Here is a 25,210-nt window from a genome sequence, read left to right on the forward strand (position 1 = left end):
ATTTATTTTCAACTGCAAATAGATTATTGTACAATTCCATTGTACTGTCCTAGAATTAGTGGTCTGTGAATTGTAGTGTTCGTTTGCGTATATATAGGTTTATATATATATTTAGAACTGCTACACACACACACACACACACACACACACACACACACACACACACACACACACACACACACACACACACACACACACACACACACACACACACACAGAGAGAGAGAGAGAGAGAGAGAGAGAGAGAGAGAGAGAGAGAGAGAGAGAGAGAGAGAGAGAGAGAGAGAGAGAGAGAGAGAGAGAGAGAGAGAGAGAGAGAGAGAGAGAGAGAGAGAGAGAGATCTCAATAAGATATAGAGGGATAGCATATGAAGATTTGCATACATGGCACCATGGCCATGTTGCTAGGGTGGTACTATACATCTTGTACCTCTGTTTCTCTCTCTATAGCACATAAACCAGTTACGATGATGTTGCTAGATTAGTACCTTTTCTTCCACTATTTGACTTTAAATTTTGAAAGCTTCCATGGCCTTTCCGTTTCTTTTACCATTCAACCCTATTGAAGCACTGTGAGCTCTCTCTTCTTTCCATCGTCTGAAACCTCCATGAGAGAATGATACAATGTCCATCTTCTTGCCGAGCATGAGTATATTGTTTGTGGAGCAAGTGCTTGCCATATTCTTCCATGAAACCATGATGAGTGGTGAATATCTTGTGTTGGACAGGTGACAATTGCCTGCTATATTTTCATAAAACAAGTTTTTTTACCGTTGTAGAGGCAATTGAGAACATCAATGTTGAGCATGATATGTGTGGCCATGCTTGAATGTCGGCCACCGGGTGCAATGGACTACCTGAGAATGCAAGCATCCATTCTTCATTACTTCTAACATTTTTTTAAGAACTAGAGAAGTTCATCTCGTTGGTTTTATGGAGACACCCTCAATGCTAATGGTGGTTGTATGCCTACTCCTAGGAGGCTTCATTTTTGGATGAGGTTGTGGATCTTGCACATCTTTGAGGTTTTTGTGCTACGGTATTTGTCTCAATTAATGTGCCATGAGTTTATGCTTTCTACAAAGACACGCCATTTAGTGAAAGACAACAACAAAGGTACTAATCTAAAGACACGCCACTTGAGGTGGCGATAGTCTCACTTGTCTATACATTAAGAAGGTGAAGAATCACGTTGGACTACACAAAGTTAATTGAGGTTGGTTGAGTGTGGAATGAAAATATTAAGGGTGTTTATAGGGGATCATGATGTAAGTTGAGGATTAATATGACTAGTACATGAAGTTTGTTCTTGTTTCATAGGTGGAGATTGTGGAGCTAGCCTAGATGCGGTTCAGGGATGATCCATGGATAGTTGTAACATATTTTATTAATTGGTTGATGCCCGATTTGTTTAGTGTGGAGGACAGACAGTTGTATGAAGTAGTTTGGGCATTAATGTCAATGTTAAAGTCACCCAAGATAATGATTGGAATTTTTGTATCACGGTTTTTAAGAATTAGAGATGATGGATTGATCAAATTTGGAAGGGGTTTTGCAGGGGAATAAAAAAGGGAAGCGACCTCAATGGTTATGCTGCTCATGTGTTGGATAGTTGTGTGTAATATATCTACTCCTGGATAAGAGATACGAGCATATTTTGAGTGGGGTAGATTATGTTGGTGGAGTAGAGAGACGCCCATGTTTGCATTGAATTGGTGTTGCAAGTAGCCTGTTATGGCATGTGGAAAATTATTTTTTAGCCTGTTTTGCAATGTTAGGCATTGCGAACGGTGGATTGTTCATGCACAAGGTAGTTAGGTATGCAGTATTCGGAACAAATTCAGTCCATAAGGTACGTAGTACAGAATGGATTGAGTTTTTAGGTACATAAAAATTTGTACTTTTTTTCACAAAGCCTAAAGCTGAGAGTACTTCATACATTTATATATGCATTCACCAAGACTTCTAACAAAGACTAGCAAATCAACAATAGACCATTACAAATGCCAAAAACTAGAGTCCACGACTCTAACCAAACAATGAAAACACAAAGCTGAGCTTAGCTAACCAATGTCTACAACCATATAGTGTCAGATGTCTACTGTCATGGTCACATAAAACTAAGAGCATCAAAATAAATACATATTGAATCATGATAATCCAAGATTGAAGTCTGAAGTCCTGACTACTTATTATGTAGTAAGTACTACAAACCGCACATTGCACTCAAAGCTGGCACCTGCAAGAGAGGGGTGCACACTTTATTGTACCTATATCTCTGCTTAAACCAATTGCTCTCAGCCGTAGCAGGGCCTTTTTTGAAAAGAGGCCTAATTGGCTGAAAATGACTGAAATAGAGCAGCCCCCCCCCCCCCCCCCCCCCAAAAAAAAAAAAAACTTGTACGGATCTTATCATACTATACGGATGGAATTTGTATGTACGTACAGATGCAACCTTGTTCACGCACTAACTGGTTGTAGTGGGAGCTCTGATCTTGACATCGTATTCAAATAATTTTTTCCGACCTGAACATCGCGCACGACATGTAGTATTGAAGTCCATTCTCTCATAATGGTTGATGAGTATAGTGTTTGATTTTCATAGCATTTTTTATTTCCAATGATAGGGTTTGAAAAATGAACCTAGATTATTGTTTTGCTGATTTGTAAGTTGTGAAATTTTTGTACTTACCTTCAACGCCATTAACCAATCCATTGAGAATGTCTAAGTTCCTTGCACATAGCTCGACAACCATGTTTGTTTTTAGGCTCCAAGTGGCATGCAACCCTCCAATTAATTTACTGGAATATTTATGGTTTTGTTGCATGAGTTGTTTCTTTTATCGATGGTGATGAATGTGTGCGGTTCTCCTTCTATTTGATTGAATACTTGAAGGTTGTGGGTGTTCTTGTCTTTGTTGGAGTACAATAGATGAGAAACTTGAAGGCTATTTGGAACAGGTCTATAGTAGTTTTTGTTAAGTTAGACTAGATCTTCAATGCTATGTTGCCCAACTCGAAGGTTGTTAAGGATATGTATGAATATTGGGTTGCTTTGTTGCATAGGTATTGCGAGTTCATAGCTCTTTGGATATGTATGCCAATATGAAGGAAACACAACTTCTAATAGGATAACATAATGTTTTTTTGCAAAGATACATGTGGCTTTTATAGGAATCACTTGACACAAATCGCCACATAGAATGACATCCAGTCTGTTGAATGGTTTGTCATGGACTCGTTTGATTGCATGCAAGCGTGAGTTAGCCATTGAGAGCACCATAGAGCCAATTAAAGAGACCTCATCAAAAAATACAATTTTGAAATCTTTGGAGAGGAAAGAAAGTGCATCCAATTGTTTGGTGCTTAAACTTGTTTGTGAAGATGGAACTAGAGGCAAGTGGAGAGTGGAGTGGATAGTTGTGCCACCGATAATGAAAGCTACCTTTTCTCTATAAGCCATTAGTAGTGCCACTGGAAAATTTGGATCTGGTGGCATTTTATGGTTATAGAATCTTCGCAATGCTTCTACTATCAATAGCAAGGTGAAAGTTTTGCTTGTTTTTGCTCCTCCTGTGAGGAACAAATGTATTGCTTTGTTAGGATGTATTCGTTTTTTGAGCATTACGTTGTCGAGAATGAGTCATTGTTGGGGGTTAAGTTTCTCAATGCCAGCATAGTAGTCATCATTTGATATTGTGAGATATTGGAATTTGTGTAGATGCAATTGTTTCCTAGAGTGTTGTGGCATGTTTAAGTCCTTGAGAATATCAGCTTGATGTAATTCTTGTGGATCATTATCTGTTGTGCTAGTTGATTGGAGAGAGGCTGTGTGGTTTTGTTAGGTTTTCTATTGGGGTGTTGTCTTTATTGAACTTCTTCTCATTTGATTTTATGATTTGTGAATGTTCGTCATATGTGTTTCTCCATATAGAGGATTCTTTTAGATGCTGGTTCTCATTTGTGGTCCAAGGGAGGTATTACAAGCATTGTTCCCTATAGTAGTCTTTTGGGATTTTGAAAACATTATATTTCACAAATCGTATGATCTTACCCTTACGCAATGTTTTGTATGTTCTTCGATCTTACTTAATTGTTGATGCGTATTCAGCCTAGCATAGATAGTGGAGGCTTTCTGGTCTTTTATCATATTGATTAAAAATAGTTTGAAAGAATATGTCTTTACTTATTGGTCAAGTTGTAGCAAGGAGGATTTTCTTTTTAGGCATTGATATGAAGAGTTTGTGTTTATGTACATGAAGTCACGAGTCGCACTATGGAGTGGTAATGATAGTGTTATGTAAACTACTTGTTGCACACTGATTTGTTGTGTATTTAAAACAATGTTGCCTACCTTGCGTAGTCTCTCAATAGTTGTTGCATTATTGGCCACGCATATGTCAAATTGGGATTGTATTACTTAGATTAGTGCATTGTCCATTTATGTCATGTATGAAGTGCAATAGCTTGCTGCACCATGTGCATTTAAGATAAACTGAATGTCAATATTTGCATCCCATAGCGTTGCAATTGTGGTGTTGAATTTTTTTGTGTGGATGTCCTTTACAAGTAGTTTTAGAAATACTATTGCAGTGGAGAGATATCTCTTGGAATGATCAAATTAAGAGCATTATCCATGACTATGTAAATGTTGTCTTCTTGTGTATATGTATGGGCGTGCGTGTTTGTGTGTGCGTGTACATAAGAGGGAGAGAGAGTAAGGTGGAGAGTAAGTGTGAGAGAGAGAATATATATATATATATATATATATATATATATATATATATATATATATATATATATATATATATATATATGTATATATATATGTATGTATGTATATGTATGTATATATATGTATGTATATGTATATATATATGTATGTATGTATATGTATGTATATATATGTATGTATATGTATGTATATATATGTATGTATGTATATATAGATATATATATGTGTGTGTGTGTGTGTGAGGGTTTTCTTCCTTGTGTCTATGTGTGCGTGTCTACTCCTATGTGTTTGAGGTAAAAACAAGAAGTTAAATATTTAACACAAGTTATTGTTCTAGTTTGTAACACACACACACACACACACACACACACACACACACACACAGAGAGAGAGAGAGAGAGAGAGAGAGAGAGAGAGAGAGAGAGAGAGAGAGAGAGAGAGAGAGAGAGATAGAGAGATAATTGTTGTGTTTTTTTAAAGTCGTTATAGGATTATTCATGAGTGTGAAAAATGGTGTATTGTGTGTGTGTGCACCTATAGATAATGAAATTATGATGTACTTAAGAGATAAAGAGAGAAGAGAATGACAATGTAATTCTTTGAAATCTTGATTATAAGTACAAAGGCTACAATACTTAAGAGATAAAGAGAGAAGAGAATGACAATGTAATTCTTTGAAATCTTGATTATAAGTACAAAGGCTACAATACTTAAGCGCACAACCAAAATTGTGGATACACACTCTAGAAACTAGTGAGGATGAAGAGCATGTAGCTCCAATTCAAGGATGTAAATACAAAAACCATTCAAATATAGATAGGTAGAGATTATAGGCGACAGTCCAAAACACTAAGGTTTGGGCTCATATGTGACTACATGGCTACTTGCATTAATTTTGAAGCAACCGACACGTGAGCTTGTTGCCAAAGTATCTCGTGCCTCAGGGATGAAGTCAAGGTAACTCTCGTTGAAGCTTCTATCCAATGCAAATTTCAAATCTACTATTGCACCAACAAGTTGCACATCAAAAACCTTCTTGTTTTTATCTGTGATACGTGCTTCCAACTTGGTAGTTGTGATTATAGTGGTGTTGCTATTGCACAATCGGCAACAAGCTCCTTCATCACTCCTATATACTTTTGTGGACCTACATTTTGTACAATGCTTATCCCCTAACACACTATTGATATTCACAAACCGAAGGGTTCCAACAACGTGCAAAATCTCACTTTGTTAGAAAATAAGTGAAATGGCATGCAATCGATCACTTCTTTTTATGTAATGTCACCTCACGATTGTAGCCCAAGCTTTCAGTTTGAACTTCAAACACACTAGCAAGCTCTTGTCTCAACCGCACACTATAAACTGGCACCAAAAATTGTAATATCCAATACAAACAAAGTGTTGGGTTTATCGAGGAATGGGCTGATATTCCTTACAACGCACATTACATGGACATTTCTAATCATTTCCTCTAGCAATTCTTGGCATTTGTTCTTACAAGAGTTGATAAAACTCACCTACAAGGGAGGATTCAAAATGGGCACAAAATTAGAGAGAGTAACCACCAATTATAATTCAACTCAATAACAAAGGAAAAAAAAGGAAGGTAGCTAGAATCTTACAATCACTCTATCTGATCGAAGAGGGCCATCAACAACCGAAAGATCATCAACATGTCCAAAAAATCTTGACCGTGAGTTGTGATTTTGTAAAATAACAAAAGCAAGAGTGGCTAATTGAGGGTGTCCACTAGAAGGTTGTTGTGCACTTACATCATCACGAAATACACATATCTTGTATTTATAGGGGAGAAGGTAAGAGACACTCGGAAAGGTTTCCCAAGAGTCAATACAATTGTGGCATCAATGTACAATGAGTACAATGCAGAGCCTCCATCTGTTTTTGCTCGACAACTGAGTTATCAATAAGAACAAACTCACCCGTATGAAGCTTATCAACATAGAGCTCTATGTATAGATCATTAACCACCACTGTAATAGTGTCGTTGCATTCTATATCAACTAGGTCAAACTTTAGGAAGCGGTTGTATCTTGATTGATCAAGCCCAATTTTGTAGGTACCATACACATTCAATACCTTACCCTCAATACAAAATCATGGACTGGAGTCAAAGATATCAGCAATCAAGAATTGCGGGAGAAGATTCAAACCAAATGGAAAAATACTAAGATTGTTACTCTCGCTATCTAATTGAGATGATTGACCCACATCATATTGAGTGTAAGGTTGGAAACTAGGCTCAATTCTAGGTTGGACACTAGGCTCAATTTCAATGGGACTTGGATCATTGGTAGTGTTTAGAGGTATAATATTGATAGGATCTGGAAATGATGTGGCTTGTTGTGGTGGGGAAGGCTCAATATGTAGAGCTTCTGCCTCATTCACTACATGAAGTGGAATAGGTGTAATGGAATTAGAGCGAACATTTTCATGAGACTACTTTTAGAACATAGAGGGTGAACTTAATTAGCGATAGCAACATAACCATTTTACTTAATTAACTTGGCATGAACAATACTTTTTCAAGAGAGAGAATCAGAGAACATGACAACAATTGAGGACCATATTTTTGTGGAGCTGGTCCCCCCTCCAATAGGCTTTTGTATTATAGATTCTCCCATCTAGAGAGACTTGGTAGAATACAATCTCTATGCTACTTGTGACCTAGGTGATGCAATGAAGATGGAAAGCTTCATGCATCACGAGCATAACATAAACTTTGTAAAAGCATTAACCATCCCCGGCCTCAATCCCCCAAGGCCTCAAACACCTTCAAAGGTGGAGAGAGCTAGCGGGGAATGAGGGTAGGGAAGAGGAAGAAGAATCATTCATAGGAGAAATAAATAGTTCCTCACTTATCATCAATATTCTTGCTTAGCATAGCATAATAACATAGTAATGAAGATGGAGAATATGGTAAGGTTAAGCATTGAAGCATGGATCTTGGTTGGATTTGCATTCCATAGCCAAGAGTGTTGGTGTAGGCTCTCAATTCTCAACAAGCTTGGAGAAGGAGCTATTGCACTTTGCACAAGTGAGAATGAGCTTGTGAGTGTGTCTGAGAGAGTGTATAACCCCCAAGCACACCCCTAGCTTCTCTTGGTTGACACCTCCTTGTAGCTCAAGTTAAAATTTGATTGGACCCCTACAATCCTAGCCAATCACACGCATAGTGCATATCAAGCAACCATGGTAGCATTTGGACAAGTTTCCTCCTTTCCCCTTTGAGAGAGAGGGCTTGGAAAATGCTTTAGACAAAAGAGTAAATAATTAAATTCTCATTGGACCCCTCTTTAGCATAACCAATAGGATTTAGGCACCCCATGTGGCTAAGCATAGGGAGAGCTTGACATGTGTCTTTGTGCCCCTTGAGGAAGGGGTGTCCTTTGGGTGAGTGGGGGTTTGTCAAATCATTACCCTAGCTTTGGGGCTCACCCCCTCCTTTGTAGGACACTTTTTGACTCAAGCTCCTCAAGCACCTTACCCCCCCCCCCCCCCCCCCCCCCCCAAGCATGGGAAGCTTCTCAAGCATCTTAGCTAGCAAGTGCAAGCTTAGCAAGGGCATGGGCTCTCTCTCACTCATGCCCCTAACTTCAAGGGCTCCCCCCTCCTTGTAGGGATTGATTTGACTTTTCAAGCTCATGCCTAGCTTAAGCATGAACCTTAGCTATCAAGCATCTCATGCATTTAATCATCAAGCACCTCAAGCATAGGCCTAGCATAACCTAAGGTCTAAGAAATTTTACACTAACCATTGGAGGTATTTAATGAAGCTAACCCTAAGGTCTTTCAAGCTCCATTCTCGCATGGCTCTTTGACATACCATATCTCATTTGGACACTTTGACTCTGGCCTGTTGGTATAGCCAAAGTGTGTCAACCATAGAAGATGGAATGAGCAGATATGTGCAAGCTAGCAGAAGCATGGCAAAGGGCTGGAACAACTAGAAAGATCATGGACTGACAGGTAGCAGCGAAATGTATGACTGATGCGGTTTACAGGCCAAAGAAGGCTCTAGAAGGGCTTGGGGAACAGGCGATGGAGATTCAAGGTGCAGCTTTTGGGTCCAGGAATGTAGAGCTTGAAGCACTGAAGGAGCAGGTCTAGACGGCTCATCAAATAGAGCTACGGAGTCCAAGATATTAGGGTTTGAAGGTTCAGTGTGTAGCAGATTCTTGCCGAATAGGGCAGCTGAGGACAGGTGGCCCAAGTGGATGTCATGATATAGGTGCGCAGTGCTCAATTTATGGAGCATACCCGTCTTTTCAGATTGCAGATCCGAGCTACGAATTGTAGTTTATGGCTAGTTGAAATTTTGTCGGGGGCTAGGTTGGTGCCCACTTGACCACATGGGGAGTCGTGCCATCTGAAATTTTTTGGGTTTTGATAGAGTTTGAGAAGGTGCTGTGCAATGTATGGAGCTAATAGGAATTGACTGCTCATCAAACGGAGCTTGGAGTAGAAAGCTACAACAATTGGAAAGATCGGGTGCAGTTGCTCGAAATTGGCTATAAGTGACTTTCTTGGTTTTTGCGGCCTCGGTTTGGGGTCTCTAGGAGTCTTGCAATGCGGCAAGGTTGGATGAGTTTGGAGTCAGACAAGTGAGTTTGCAACCGGATTTTGTGGCTCGGTGATCGGATCCCCCCGCTAAACAATTGGCAGGTAGGGCAAGCAGTGGAAAAAAATGAGTTTGGGGAATTTTTTTGAGGTAAAAAGATTGGAGTTTCAAGCTCTTGGAGAGGAAGCTCATGAGGGCGTGCCACGTGGCCGTCAAATGGCCCCACATGCAGTGATGATTTGTCAGAACGTGAGCTATATGGGCCAAGACGTGGATGGAGCACTTGTGTAACATGGTGGTGAACGAGCTCTGAGGAGTTAGCGATGGTGGAAAGCCTATGGGCGCTGTGTCGGGGCCTCGCACGGCGGTGTTGTCGTCCAGGCAGCGATTTTTGAAGGGTGAGGGCGCCGGTGTCCTGCACTGGTGGTGCGATGACGGTGGAGGGCTGCTCGGCCTACTGATGATGTGGAGTGCCCTTAGGGGTTCAGTCCTGCGCCCATTGGGGCCAAGTTTTCTGAGGGAAAAATGAGCCTCGCAATAGCGATGTCGCTATTGCCTGCTAAGGGGTGGGGTCCCACGGCAACATGTAGTGAAGTGAGCAAGAGAGGGAGAAGGGCCCAAGGCCGGTCAAAGATCAGTCAAAAATCAGTCAAAGAGGAGGCAGGAGAGGGTCCCACGAGAGAGAGAGAGAGAGAGAGAGAGAGAGAGAGAGAGAGAGAGAGAGAGAGAGAGAGAGAGAGAGAGAGAGAGAGAGAGAGAGAGAGAGAGAGAGAGAGAGAGAGAGAGAGAGAGAGAGAGAGAGAGAGAGAGAGAGTTCAAAGAGGTAAGTGTAAGAGGGAAGAAAGCCGGGTGGCCAATTTGGACTGACAAAGGACAGATGTGTGCACCATGCAAGAGTTACCACAGGTGAAGTGTGCCAAGTGCAAGCAATGCAAGAAAATTCCAAATGAAGCTGCAAGTGGACTGAACGAGCTTAGAGAGCTCTCATTTTTTTCTTTTTTTGGGTCTCCTAGACACCCCTATAAAAGAATGTAAACGTGATATTTTTGGGGTCTTTTGGCCAAGGTTGCTTCTAGCTCTTGGAGCCTTTTGTCATTGGTCTTTTTGGCCTGTTGCAATTTTTGCAAGGTTCATGCCAGTAGTGTGTTGGTTGTATATGGGTTGTATATGCAAGAAGGGTATTCACTACGGTCTCTGGGCATTATTCCCCTTCCCCCTTCTCTTCTCTGCTTGTGTGCGTGTGTTTCCATTGTGTGTAGGCAGATGTGCCCCCCCCAAGTTTGTCGTGCAAAGAGAGATACAGAGAGGCTGTGTGAGTGTGGAAGGCTGTGAATTGAGCGGAGCGGAGTGATTGGGTTTGTCTGGTGCATTGCAAGGTGTGCGTGCGTATGGTTGTGTCCAAGCGGTGGTTTGCTTGCGGGTAGTGTCGAGTTTTGAAGGTGAACTCTAGTGGATTGGGGTGCTGTGTATACCCTGGGCTATAGTGATGCATTCTATTGTGTGCTGGGTGTGTTCCCCTTTCCCCCTCTCCATATTCTGGTGCCCCCACGGAGGAGCTTTTTTTTGCTCCGATTTGAGGTTTGAAGCGGTCTTTTTTAGCTAACAAAGCGGTTGGATGATGGTCAAGGTGTTTGATGGTCAAATTTGAAGCTAGCAGAGATGGTGGAGCCAGGATTTGGCCCCATATTTACAGGCATTGAAGATCCCGAGGATTGGCTAGCAGATTTTGAGTTATGGCTGCTATCGATGCGTATGTTGACGGATGCACAAAAGTTGCAGATGGTGCCACTGTTGATGCAAGGACAAGCCAAGGTTTGGTTTGATGGTTTAAAGAGCAGTGATCGAGTATCATGGCAAAGATTGCAAAGTTAGTTTTGGAGTGGTTTCGAGAGTTGATTACGCCAGAGGAAGCTGGTGCAAGGCTGAAGGCGATACGCCAGGATGTAAGTAAGGATTTCTCCATTTTCATTGAGCAGTTTGAAGCTTGTTGGAAGCAATTAGAGGTTACTATTGGGGTCAAAAGAAACTAGTATTTGAAGTTGTCGAAGCTGCTAGAGCGCTTGCATCCGAGGATTAGAGAAAAGGTGGAAGACGGTGCGGATACCTATGAAGACATGGTCTATCAGCAAAGTTGAGGAGCAGAAAGGTAAAGCAGAAGCTGGAGTTGGGCGTGTTGAAGCCAACAGATTATGTGCCTGTTGTGGGTAGCAAAGTGCTCTTTGGTCCGGACCAAAGGCGGTTCCAAGTGTCCGAAGTGTAGAGCCCGTTGAGTTAAGGCCTACTATTGGTTATGTTCCTTGGAGGTTTCCGGTTTGTGAAGTGCATGTGCCAAGGGTGGACGAGCTTGTCAATGAGGAGAAGCTCCATGACGAGGAGAACCAAGGCATACAAGCAATAGCAGATGTTGAGGTTCCGGTGTGGATTGAAGAGGTAAAGCCTGTTCTTGTGGAAAGTTTGCATTAAAAAGTTGCAGAATGCAATGGGGTTGCAGATACCGAGGGTTCAGAAGTTGATGGAGAAAGAGAGAAAAGTCATGGTGATGGTCAAGCTTTTGTGGAGCAGCTAGCGGGTGAAGATGCAGATACGGAGTCGATATATGATGCTGATGATGATGAAGATACAAGCTCGTGTAGGTGGGAGACAAGCGAGGAGAATAGAGTGTATGAGTCCACATCCTATGGCGAGGAGACGGAGTCTGACGAACCTGAGATGGTAAAGGTAAAGCTGCCTACTTATGTGTTTGATGATATGGTAGTAGCCCATGTGCAAGAAGAGCAATAAACAAAGCCCATGATGAAGACCAAGTGGAGCAGTGTAGGCCAATAGATGATGGTATGTAGATAAAGGTGGTGTGTGGGGCCATGCTAATGGCTGTGCTAATCAAAGTGGCGGTGGAATGTGCCATGGTGGTGCACCAGGTGTGGAATCTTTCCAGGAGAGATAGAGCAACCGTGCTTATGGAGGAAGATGAAGTGGATGCAAAAGAGAGCGAGTTTCTCTTTTCCTTGGTGGAGCATGATGCAGCGATAGAAGAGGTGATCGAAGAGCAAGTGGTCCTGACAACCTTGAAGGGCCGGTAGACGAGGAAGGGCTAGATGATGCTGGAATTGAGTGTGTGGCCAAAGAGGAGGCTGTGTTGCCAAATATGGTGGAGATTCTGATACAGCAGACATGGTGAATGGTGGAGAAAGGAGAATCACAGATAGTGGCTTTGCTTCCATTGATGGAATTTGAGCTATGGTTGATGCAAACGATGGTAGATACAGCTATGTGGTGGATGGTTCAACACGTACATGGGTCTATGCTTGAGGCCTCTACTTTACTTGGTTGGGAGCGAGGGTTAGACATGTTGGAGCTTGGTGTCAGGTACATGTTTTTTTGATGGTGATATGTGTGATGCTGCTTGGTGTGGAGTAGATAGTTTGTAGAGGGATGCATGGAGTGTTGAAGGTAGGCTATGGGAAGCCTACACACATGGTGGTCTATGTGCTGGGCTACGACACTATGGTGATCAGTTACAGATGGGTGGAAGATATCCAAGGCAGGTGTTAGATCCAGGTGGAAGCTATGTGATGCAGGGGGTTGGGCAACACACTTGAAGGTTTGGCAGTAGGATGCAATAAAACTGTGTACATATGGTTTGTGTTTTCTCATAGTGTTTGCCATGTTTTGCAGTTAGAAGTTGAATAAAGCTCGTTTTTGGTTGAGCATAAATGCTTAACTAGGGGGTGGGCAATGATGGTACAACCAAAGTGTGTCAACCATAGAAGATGGCATGAGCAGATATGTGCATGCTAGCAAAAGCATCGCAAAGGGCTGAAACAACTGGAAAGATCATGGATTGACAGGTAGCAACGGAAATGTATGACTGATGCGGTTTACAGGCCAAAGAAGGCTCCAGAAGGGGATAATTTAGGGAACAGGTGAAGGAGATTCAAGGTGCAGCTTTTGGGTCCAAGAATGTAGAGCTTGAAGTGCTAAAGGATCAGGTCTAGACGGCTCATCAAACAGAGATACTGAGCCCAAGATATTGGGGTTTGAAGGTTCAACATGTAGTAGATTCTTGCTGAACAGGGCAGCTAAGGACAGGTGGCCCAAGTGGATGTCAGGATATAGGCGCATAGTGCGCAATTTATGGAGCATACCCCTTTTTAGATTGTAGATCAGAGCTACAGATTACAGTTTATGGCCAATTGAAGTTTTGCTGGGGCCTAGGTTGGTGCCCACCTGACCACATGGGGGAGTCGTGCCATCTGGCATTTTTTGGGTTTTGATAGAGTTTGAGAAGGTGCTATGTGATGTATGGAGCTAACAGGAATTGAATGCTCGTCAAACGGAGCCCGGAGCAAAAAGTTACAGCAGCTGGAAAGATCGGGTGCAGTTGCTCGAAATTGGCTACATGTGATTTTCTTGGTTTTTGCGACCTCGGTTCGGGGTCTCGAGGAGTCTTGCGGTGTGGCAAGGTTGGATGAGTTAGAAGTCAGACAAGTGAGTTTGCAACTGGGTTTTGCGGCTCAATGATCGGATCGCTAGTGAACAATTGGCAGGTAGGGCAAACAGTGGAAAAAAATGAGTTTGGGGAATTTTTTTGAGAAATTTTTTTTGGAGTTTCAAGCTCTTGGAGGTAGCTCACAAGGGTGTGCCACTTGGCTGTCAGATGGCCCACATGGAGTGATGATTTCTTAGAACACGGGCTATATGGGCCAAGGCATGGATGCAACACTTGTGTAACACGGTGGTGAATGAGCTATGAGGAGTTGGAAAGCCTACGGGCACTGTGTAGGGGCCTCGCGCGGCGGTGCTGCCATTCAGGCGACGGTTTTTGAAGGGCGAGGGCATTGGCACCCTGCACCGATGGTGCGATGACGGTGAAGGGCTGCTTGGCACAGTGATGACATGGCCTACCCTTAGGGGTTTAGTCCAACGTCCATTGGGGCCAAGTTTATTGAGGGCAAAAGGAACCCCCCAATAGCGATGTCACTATTGCTTGCTAAGGGGAGGGGTCCTGCGGCAACATGCAGTGAAGTGAGCAAGAGAGGGAGAAGGGCCCAAGGTCGATCAAAGATCAGTCAAAGAGGAGGCAAGAGAGGGTCCCACGACAGGTGGGTGAGAGTAGGAGCGAGAGAGAGAGAGATAAGGTGAGTCCAAGGCGGCTCAAAGGCCAATACAAAGGGGACAGTCCCATGATGGGGGGAGAGAGAGCCAGTTTGGAGCAGTGGATCAAGAGAGAGAGAGAGAGTTCAAAGAGGTAAGTGTAAGAGGGAAGAAAGCTGAGCGGCCAAGTTGGGCGGACAAAGGAGAGATGTGTGCACCATGCAAGAGTTACCAAAGGTAAAGTGTGCCAAGTGCAAGCAATGCAAGGAAATTCCAAATGAAGCTACAAGTGGACTGAACGAGCTTAGAGAGCTCTCATTTTTTTCTTTTTCTGGGTCTCCTAGACACCCCTATAAAAAAATGTAAACATGATATTTTTGGGGTCTTTTGGCCAAGGTTGCTTCTGGATCTTGGAGCCTTTTGTCATTGGTCTTTTTGGCCTGTTGCAATTTTTGCAAGGTTCATGCTGGTAGTGTGTTGGTTGTATATGGGTTGTATATGCGAGAAGGGTATTCACTATGGTCTCTGGGCATCATTCCCCTTCCCCCTTCTCTTCTCTGCTTGTGTGCGTGTGTTTTTGGTTGTGTGTAGGCAGATGTGTGCCCCCCCAAGTTTGTCGTGCAAAGAGAGATAGAGTGAGGCTGTGTGAGTGTGGAAGGCTATGAATTGTGCAGAGCGGAGTGATTGGGTCTATCTGGTGCATTGCAAAGCGTGTGTGCTTATGGTTGTGTGCCAGCAGTGGTTTGCTTGCGGGTAGTGTCGAGTTTTGAAGGTGAACTCTAGTGGTTTGGGGTGCTGTGTATACCCTTGGCTATAGTGAGGCATTGTGTTGTGTGCTGGGTGTGTTCCCCTTTCCCCCTCTCAACCGTGTTGAGATAGATCCATAAACACATGTCTATATTCTAACCTTTGTTCCCATTTATTCTCCCACATTAAATGATTAGTTTAATATGAGAAAATCATTTGGGTTGGTTAGATATTAGATTATATCCCAATAGGCAATTCAACATGTGCGTCCTTCTTGACATTAATGCAAGTCTCTTCCACCACTCCCTCTGCTATGAAACGAAAATATAAGCATACACCTCTACAACTTTATGAAACAAATCTCAGATAAAAATCTAATGAGAGCATTGCTATCTCACATGGAAAGTCATGGATTTCTCCAAGCTAAATAATTCACATGTGACGTCCTTGCTGAGCTTTTGAAGTTGTTGCTTTGACCTTTTCCATGGTGTGGATGAAAGTGGGAGAAATGTAAGATTTATCAATACAGTTTCCACTTCACTGAGAAGAGCCTTCCGTGATCCTTTAGAGATCTATATGACACAAAAAGCGAGCAGAGAATGTCTTCTCAAACTAATAAAAAAACCTAACCAACAACTTAATCACTCAAGCTGATAGGAAGCTCAGACAAAGCACAATGGTGCAAAGTTTTTAGCACCACACAGATATCTCAAACTTTAGCCTTCAATGCAAAACTTGAAGATGGCATGGAGATCTATCAGGTAGTGAGGGCTTACAAACTACAGAAGAGCTTGCAACTGCTAGATCCAGGCAGCTATTTGTGCTACCAGATAGCACACACTATCAATCATGTTGAGTGGGCAAGCTTAAAAGAATATCTTGATGGAATTAGGGTTGCAAGAGAACACACACAGCTTGGAGAAGACAAAGGAAGCTCAAGGAACAGAACAAAGAGTGTATTACTTAGTGTGCAATGGAAAGGTAGATAGCCCTAGAATGATGGGAATATATACAATGCATGGGGGGAAAAACCTCATAGCTAGGGAAAAAATGCCCCGGTGATCCTAGGTGTGTTCACACACATGAGTACCACATGTATATGGTAACAAATCCCCCCTGGAGTGATGCGGTGAATGAGAGCTGGCACATAAAGTAATATGAAATTCCATGCCCTGAGGACATGATTTGTCCACAAAGGGGAGTAAGACCAAAGATTTTTGGAAAGCTTCAAACTTCTTACAAGACAATGCCTTTGTGAAAAGCTCTGCAAGGTTATCCTATGTTGGCACATAAGCCATGTTAATCTCTCTTGCTGAGAGCCTCTCCCTGACATAGTGGTAATGCACCTCAATGTGCTTTGTGCGAGCATGAAAAATTGGGTTCCTCGCAACTACCAATGTGCTCTGGCTATCAGCGTAGATAGTGTTGTCAGTGTCTGTCCAACACCCAAATCAGCCATAAGGCGTCTGAGCCATACACACTCAACTGTAGCTGTTGTGAAGACTACCCTATACTGAGCCTCACAACTAGAAGTAGCTACAGTAGGTTGCTTCTTGCTCAACCATGATATACATGAAGTGCCAAGCATGAAACAAAAACCACTTGTGGACACTCACGTGACAAAACAACCAGCCCAATTTGAGTATGAAAAAGTATGTAAGTCTGGCGGCAATAATCCCAAGGGAACAAGCCAAGATGTAAAGTGACACTCAAGTAGCAGAAAATCCTCTTGACAGCCTGCCAATGCTTAGACCCTGGGCTATGCATAAATCGGATGACCTGTGAGACTGTAAACTGAATATCTGGCCTCGTGTTGCATACATAAATGAGGCAACTAAAGAGTGATATCAGCAGGATCACCAGCATCATGAAGACTTAGTTTCAAACCTATTTCGATGGGAGTGACAATAGGTTTGCAATCCTCAATTTCAAACTTACATAGCAATGTCTCTATGTAACTTTTTTGACACAAGGTAATACCACCATCACGCTGCTTAAACTGTATACCCAAGTAATGATGCAACATCCCCAAATCTTTCATCTTGAAAGTAGCATTCAAATAAGTCTTAAATTCAGCAATATGTCTCTCATTTGGTCCAGTGATTAGCAAATCATCCACATAAAGAACCACATTGACAAGTACATCACCCTCACGCTTTTCATACAATGTGTGCTTTCTGTTGAACTATTACAAAAGCCTCGTTTGAACAAATGAGTGTTAGCCTTCTCACACCAAGTACGAGGAGATTGCTTCAACCCACACAAAGCTTTCTTACATCTGCACATTTTATCCTCTTGTCCTTTCTTGACAAAACAACAAGGCTGCGTTACATAAATTTCCTCAAATATGTCACCATTCAAGAAAGCAGTAACAATGTCGGATTGATGTACTCCCAACCAAATGAGCTGCCAATGCACTTAGAAAGCACACAACAATCATACGAAAAATGGAAGCAAAAGACTCTTTATAATCTATACCTTTTTGCTGTGCATAATGTTTTGCAACAAGTTGAGCCTTATGGCAATCAATCTCACCATCCGGCTTGCGTTTCAACTTGTAAACCCACTTTGTACCAATGGCCTTTTTGCTAGGAGGCAAATCACATAAAGTCCATGTGTCATTTTCTATAAGTGCCTCATATTCTGATTGCATGGTAGCCATCCAATTTTCTAAATCCTGTGATTCATCAAAAGATAGAGGTTCCTCAACATTATTAAGTATGGAGCCTGATTTACCCTTGTAATTTTCTATGGTAAAAGCGCACATTTGTAAGGCCCCCATTATGAGGAGAAGCCATCGTGCGTGAAGGAAAATCACTCACCGGAAACCAAAATTTTCACGGACAAGAATCAGGGGCAACTTTAGAGGCCTCGGGGGCGGAGGCCCCCGAGACTTTTTTTCGCCGGAATATTCCTTTTTGTTGGAATATTATGGCCAGACGGCATCCGGAAAGTGGTCGGAAAACAACTGGTCGGTTGGCCGGTGGCCGGTAGTCAATGGCCGATGGCCGGTGGTCGGAAGTCAATGGCCGGTGGCCGAATTCAAAAGCGGACTTGTCTTCTCAAGGGCGGCCACACATGGGCGGATTGGAGGGTCCGATTTGGACTTATTCGCACAAGGGCGGCATGGCTGTCTCTCATAAGAGAGGGCAGCCCTTTTGGCCTATAAAAGGAGGCCATTTCTACACACATTTCATGGTGTGAAGTTGATGCAATAAGGTGAGTGTGAGGTGGTGAGAGTGAAGCAAGGCGGGAGCTCCATTAAGGGTATAATCCCTTTGTAAACTACTTCTTGTTTTGAAGTACTAAAGCCATTGAGTGGCTGCTTTCCCGTGGACGTAGCCCACATTGGGTGAACCACGTATATCGTGTGTACTCTCTCTCTCTCTCTCTCTCTACTCTATAATCTCGTGTATGTAAATCTGTCTCTCTCCATTAAGTAATCTACTCAATTATCTATTTAGCTACGTCTTATTTCCTAACAAACATCATGTAAGTTAGACACAGCCAAAGCATAACAATTTGTCGATGCATAAGATGCATGGCAAGAACCTGAACGAGTACGACTAGACAAAGGTGCATCCAATTTACTGTCACGCAAAGTATGCACCAGCCATTTAGGCATACCTCTAGCCCGATTATTCTCAACCCTTTCCTCATCAAGTAAAATATGTACATCTGCATCAGTAATAGGCTGATCTGTAACATTTTTAGAAACCCCCATAGGCTAGACATTTGCCTCATTGGAATTTACATTTGAGCTTCCACCACTGAAAAGAGGCAACAAAGTGTCATAAATGTCCTGTGAGCTGACATTAATGTATCTAGTACATGACAACAAGGGTTGAATAGAATCTTCAACATCTCGTGAGACAAAGATACGATTTGTTTGCGGATGATACAATCTGTAACCTTTGCTTTCAGCACTATAACCAACAAAAATACATTTGACATCCTTATCATCCAATTTTTTGCATTTTGTTTGTGGCACCAAAGCATATGCGAAACATCCAAAAACATGCATGTGCTCAATAGAAGGCTTCTATCATGCCATGCTTCATATGGAGTAATAGACTGCAAAGCTTTTGTAGGACAACGATTAAGCACATAAGTGGCACACATGATGGCATCAAGCCAAAATGAATGCAAAAAAGCTTGAATTTTGGCCATACATTGGGCCATTTCCGTAAGTGAACTATTTTTCCTCTCAACAACACCATTTTGTTGAGGCATATAAGGCACTAAACATTGGTGTTTTATCCCATGACTAGCTAGAAATGCATTAAATTCATGAGACATATACTCCGCCCCTCGATCGGAACGGAGGGTGCCATAGTACATGTTGAGACATTTTCAGCCATAGCTAGCAATTATTTGAAGCACATAAATAATTCAAAATTTGCTTTAAGTGGAAATACCCATGCATGCCTGGAGTAATCATCAATGAAAGTCACGAAGTAAAGGTAATTGCCCAAGGACGGAGTTTGCATGTGTCCACAAACATCACTATGCACAAGTTGCAACCTGCATGTGGCCCTAATTGAACCATCCTTTGGAAACTTTGAACGCTACATATCTTACCCAAAATATAGCCATCACAAACATGTTTGACAGGTGCTTCAAGAGGCGGCAAATAAGTAACCATTTTCAGATTTTTGCAAACGCAGCAAATTGGCAAAATTCAGATGCCCAAAATGTGCATGCAAAAGTTTTGCATTTGAAATAGCCTTAGAACCCACAACAGCGTTTGCAAAATTTTTCCCACACTTGTCATACAAAGTGAGCTTATACAGCCCACGACATAATATGCCAAATGCAAGAATTTCATCACCGAAATTGGGATCATGTACTATACATCTGTCATCCACAAATTTGACTACAAGTCCAAGTCTAGCAAGTGCAGAAATAGACAAAAGATTCTTCTTGATCCCCGGTACATAAAGTGCATCAACAAGTGTGAAAGAACCGCCATTTGTAGCAGTAAGCACAATCTTTTCAACTCCTTGAACTGGATAAGAGGCATTGTTGGCACAAGTAACTGAATTCCCATGAGAGACAGACTCAAGAGAGGTAAACAAATCACGATGTGAGGTAATGTGCTTTGTTGCACCACTGTCAAAATACCACACATGTGAATCTGTCGCAACTGATATTTATGCATCATGGACATTAAGATTAAAACTGAACTTTGCACTAAATGCCCATTCTACATCAACATCAACATCAACATCAACATCAACATCGGAGTCTCGTTTCACAGAAAACTCAACTATAGTTGCATTTGTAGTGGAAACAGCCTCTTTCTTCTTAGCCTCTTTGGCCTTCAACTTAGGACACTGCTTGATCAAGTGATCATTACCTGTACAATAATGGCAACGCATCTTCTTTTTTCCCTTATCACTAGAATTTCTAGATGAATTGCTCCCAGCAAAAGCATTACAAACATGTGATTTTCCACTCGCAGAAGAACCATAAGAAGTGGATGCCTTGCTGTTACCACCTTTTATTTGAGCAACAATAAAGGCTTATGCAACATCATGTTGTCTAGTCTTGTTTTTTCTGGAAAGCGACTCTTGTAACAACATTGTGAATAATGCATCAAACTTGACAACTTCACGATTTCCTTGGGTCATAAGTCTCCAAGTACTAGCAAAGTTTGGTAAGAATTTGGCAAGGCATCAAGAAGAGTCTGCACAAGGGAACTATCTGAAATGACTTCTCCTGCACAAATAATTTGCTCATTGATATCCTTGACACCAGCAAGGAAAGTGTTAATGTCATCTTCCTCGTGCATAATCTTGACTTCATCTCTTTACGCAGCAATGCAATTTTTGCCTCATTGCGACTTGCATAAAGACCATCCGAAATATCCCAAGCCTATTTTGCAGATTTCACTGAACAAATGTAAGGAGTAATGGTGTGCACTTCACATACAAGCAATCAATGCATAAGCATGCGTATCTTTTACATCCCAAACGAGCTTGTTCAACCGTCTGCAAAAAAACTTTAACAACAGCCATCCTTGCAGCAAGACTTGCAACATCCTCTTGTATCCTCAAAACTAGGACGTACAACAATGCCCTGCACAATGTTCCAAACGCCCTTTGACACAAGAACATGTTGCATCATATTAGCCCACATAGGGTAATTGTCCCCATCCAATCTATCTTTAGTAGCAAACATCTTGAACACATCTATGTTGTTGTTAGCCATGGTAAATGTTGCACCTGATGTGAAAACTGTCCAAAAAGAGGAGAAAGAAAGCAGGAACAACACGTTCTATATAGCACAAACCGTAGAAGACTGTAAGAGACCTGTTATGCAAAAAACAACACTGACAAAATTTTTGTACAAAATGGAAAAATAGCCTGCAAGGTACTACCTGTAGTGGAAACGGAGTGCGACATGATCTTGGATAAAAAATTTGAGCAGACTAGGCTCATTGAGCTCTCCCAAAATATTCCTTGATCTGCAAATGCTTGCCAAAGCTCACTGAAATCGGAGAAAGTGAGCCGACGTGAGCTAAAGTTGTTGGCACAACTAAGCCCAGGAGGATGCAACCTGCTCTGGTGTTGGAATTAGTGTTGCACGAAAACACCCACAGCTTGGAGAAGAAAAAAGAAGCTCAAGGAACACAATAGAGAGTGTATTACTTAGTGTGCAATGGAAAGCTAGATAGCCCTAGAATGATGGGCGTATATACAATGCATGGGGGAAAGAACCTCCTAGTGAGGAAAAAAGTGACTTGGCGGTCCTGATGGTGTGCACATCACTACCACATGTATATGGTAACATATCTTGACATGTTGACACAACACATGGATATATTTGTAGGGATTTTACGTGCTCCAGAAAACAACTTGTACAAGCATATATTCTTTCACACTTCAATGAAAGCACAACATTGGAAGGATGGCTTTGGAAGACTCACAATGCAAGTGGGCCTGAATTCATTCATTGGATTTGGTGAGGCCTTCACAAAGAGCCACATGGAACCACAAAATCTCTTTAAACTGTTGATAACATTTGATTGCATAGAAACTCTAATGCCAAAGTTTAGGGAAATGTTTTATACAGGGAGTCTAGTAGGCAATGAGATCTTTATGAGGTAAGAAGCCTCAGCAGGGGAGTGATAGAAGGGATAGCAAGGGTCTCGAAAGAGATAAAGTACAAGGGTTAGGAAAAAGACAACAATGAGATTTTGGGGAAAAATATTGACATGTCCAAAGGTGGAACAATGATTTTGCTTGTTAGCTTCATAGTGAACTATCTCAAATGCATGCTCAGTGATTGGTACAAGCCTTTAGTTTTTAGGGCCCTGAAGGCAGAGCATATATTAAAGGATGAGTCAAAATGTACAACTGGTTGAGAATGCAAGGAGGAACAACTACAACAACTGCTGCAACCTATGGTGCTTGAGGTGATGCAAGCCCTAGACAACAACCTTGCAACAACTGCACACAGACTATTAGAAGTACATGCATATGTGAGTTTCCTCTTAATGAATAACTATAGTTACATATACACCAGGTGTTTGAAAAGTTAGGTGGAGGGCTTGCTTGGCACAGACTGGCTTCAAAAGAAACTTGACAAAATGGAGCTTTGTGCAATGTAGTACAAGCAAGAGGCATGGGGGCAACTGATTGTTCTCATCAGTTGCGAAGGGATAAGCTCATCTTTTAGCAACTTACTGAGTTTTGGTTCCTATGCTGGTGGCGAGTTTATTAGGCAAAGGGAAAAGGGCTTTCAAGTCTCACTTGACAATGTTGTTGCCAGACATAGTTCTTGGTTCATACCCAATGAAACACTCAAAAGGCACACCTCTCATGATGTGATACACTCTGTTGTATCTGCTGTGCACGTATGTTGCACGTGTCAATGCAAGGAACTTGCCGATACACAGCGTACGATCCACAAATGGCTCCAAGCACACAACAAGCCTAAACTAGTAAGCTCAAAGATGACGATGGTGTGTCACTCACCGCTCTACGCTTGCTTCGTGGAGGATTCCTCGCCGCAAAGAAGAGGGAGACGCCACAAGACTGCGCTCAACTGCTCGCCGCCGTCGTGCCGCCGCAATGCTCGATGGCGCACACACACACACACACACACACACACACACACACACACACACACACACACACACAAACACACACACACACACACACACACACACACACACACACACACACACACACACACACACACACACACTCTCTCTCTCTCTCTCTCTCACGCATATACACACACACACACACAAGGAGATGAAGAAGAAGAAGATGGAGATGGAGCAAGAGCACTCTTCAATTGCACAAATGAGAGAATGAGTGAATTTTAGGTTTAGTTGACTTTTATATGAGCTTGCCCCATTCACACTTGGGCACCCATGCTTAGCCAACTAATCACTTGAATGTTCCAGTTAGAGTGCGCCTCTCATCGGCGATCACTCTTACTCTTTTCCTATTGGACCGACAAGCCCGGTACTTGTACCAAATAAATAATACAACGTCCGTCGTAGGTGATATGGTGTCCGTGAGGGTTAACATGCCCCCCTTTCTGATGTAGATTCCGTCCTCGGAAGCTATTGAGTTGAATCTCGTTTGTCGAGGTGGAAGAGCCTTCTTCAATCACTGCAAAATCAAACAACATTGGCACAGTAATTGCATTCTCATATGAAATTAAAAAGCATATGCAGTTGTAGGCAGACAATGTGATTGGTAACAGAATTTTAAACCATTTGTCAGCAATAAACATTAAATTGCAATATAATCAAATGCATAAACAGATGTAAAGGTAAAAAATTAAACAAGTATGGGGTCACTAATTTAATGGTTGAAAGGCACTAGAGATCGACTATTAATACCATGGGTAAGCTTCTTAATTTTCTCTGGTCAATTAAGTTGTTTAATCGCGAGATCCAAGTATTTCATGTTCGAGGGCTGACTAGAGGCTATACCTAGAAGACCTTGTAGTTAAGCTATGATAAAAGGAATTTCTCATGAAATCATCGCTTGACTGATTACCTTTTCTTTGACCCCCCAAAGTCTTTTCACAGTGATTCAATTTTGATGTGTGTGCTTATTTTGTATGCCTTGGGTTTTTTTCTTTTCAACGAAAAGCACCCACGCTGGGAACCTCTAGGGCTCTAGTACCATAGGCGATACATCTGAGTGAAGTACCCAATCAAGCTGAGATTTCACTTCCAGCTTAAGATTTTACATTGTGGCACTTTGATTTTTTGTTTGTTCGTTTTCAACATTTTAATTTTGTAACTGTGGGGGGTCATATAACACTGTTGCACCTCCCCAGGCTCATCACACTAGTAAACTCCCTTTATAATACTTAAGCTAAAGGTCAATAGGGACTAAGTCCACTAGAAAGCCCTAGTACATTTCACACAATGCTGCGTAAATTGGATTAAGAACCTAAGTAACCATTGATTATTAGAAAGGCATTCCCCATGGTATTAAGAGAAGATCTCTAACGCCTAGCTTGGTCAAACTAACTTAGTCGGACTGCTTAATTTTTAAACCTAGACAAGTGATTATGACAAAAAATTACATTGAATTAAATGTTTGATACTAAGAAAATGCGATGAATATTATGCTACCAATCACAATCAAAGCAGACAAACATGGATGCAAAAAAGATAAGGGGCAATGCTAATGGACAAGAAACACATGTTTGCGTTGATGGTCGTGCTTGATTTGAAGTGTGAACGAAAGAAAGATTCCATGAAGGTCCAAATCCTAACAATAGCAACACGTTCCTGTACACACGAGGAAACACAAAGAATACCTCTAGGAGGAACATTAGTGGGAAGAAAGAACTTTGCTAATCACTCAACTCTAAAACAGAAACACTCCTAGCGTACTGATCCTACCTACCCTCCATCACTCAAGTGATGAGGATCAAAGGTGTTCCATGGCATAGGTTTCTGTTTGAGTGTACCGGATGCGAATGTGTAGGTCTGAGTTAATGTTTTGGCTTTTATTGTGCATAGTCATTTGCTAATTGCTCTTGCTATTTTTTTTGTGGGTAAAGGCTTTATA

The sequence above is a fragment of the Adiantum capillus-veneris genome, chromosome 9 (assembly GCF_014529385.1).
Source record: "Adiantum capillus-veneris isolate H3 chromosome 9, ASM1452938v2, whole genome shotgun sequence".
NCBI lineage: Eukaryota > Viridiplantae > Streptophyta > Polypodiopsida > Polypodiales > Pteridaceae > Adiantum > Adiantum capillus-veneris.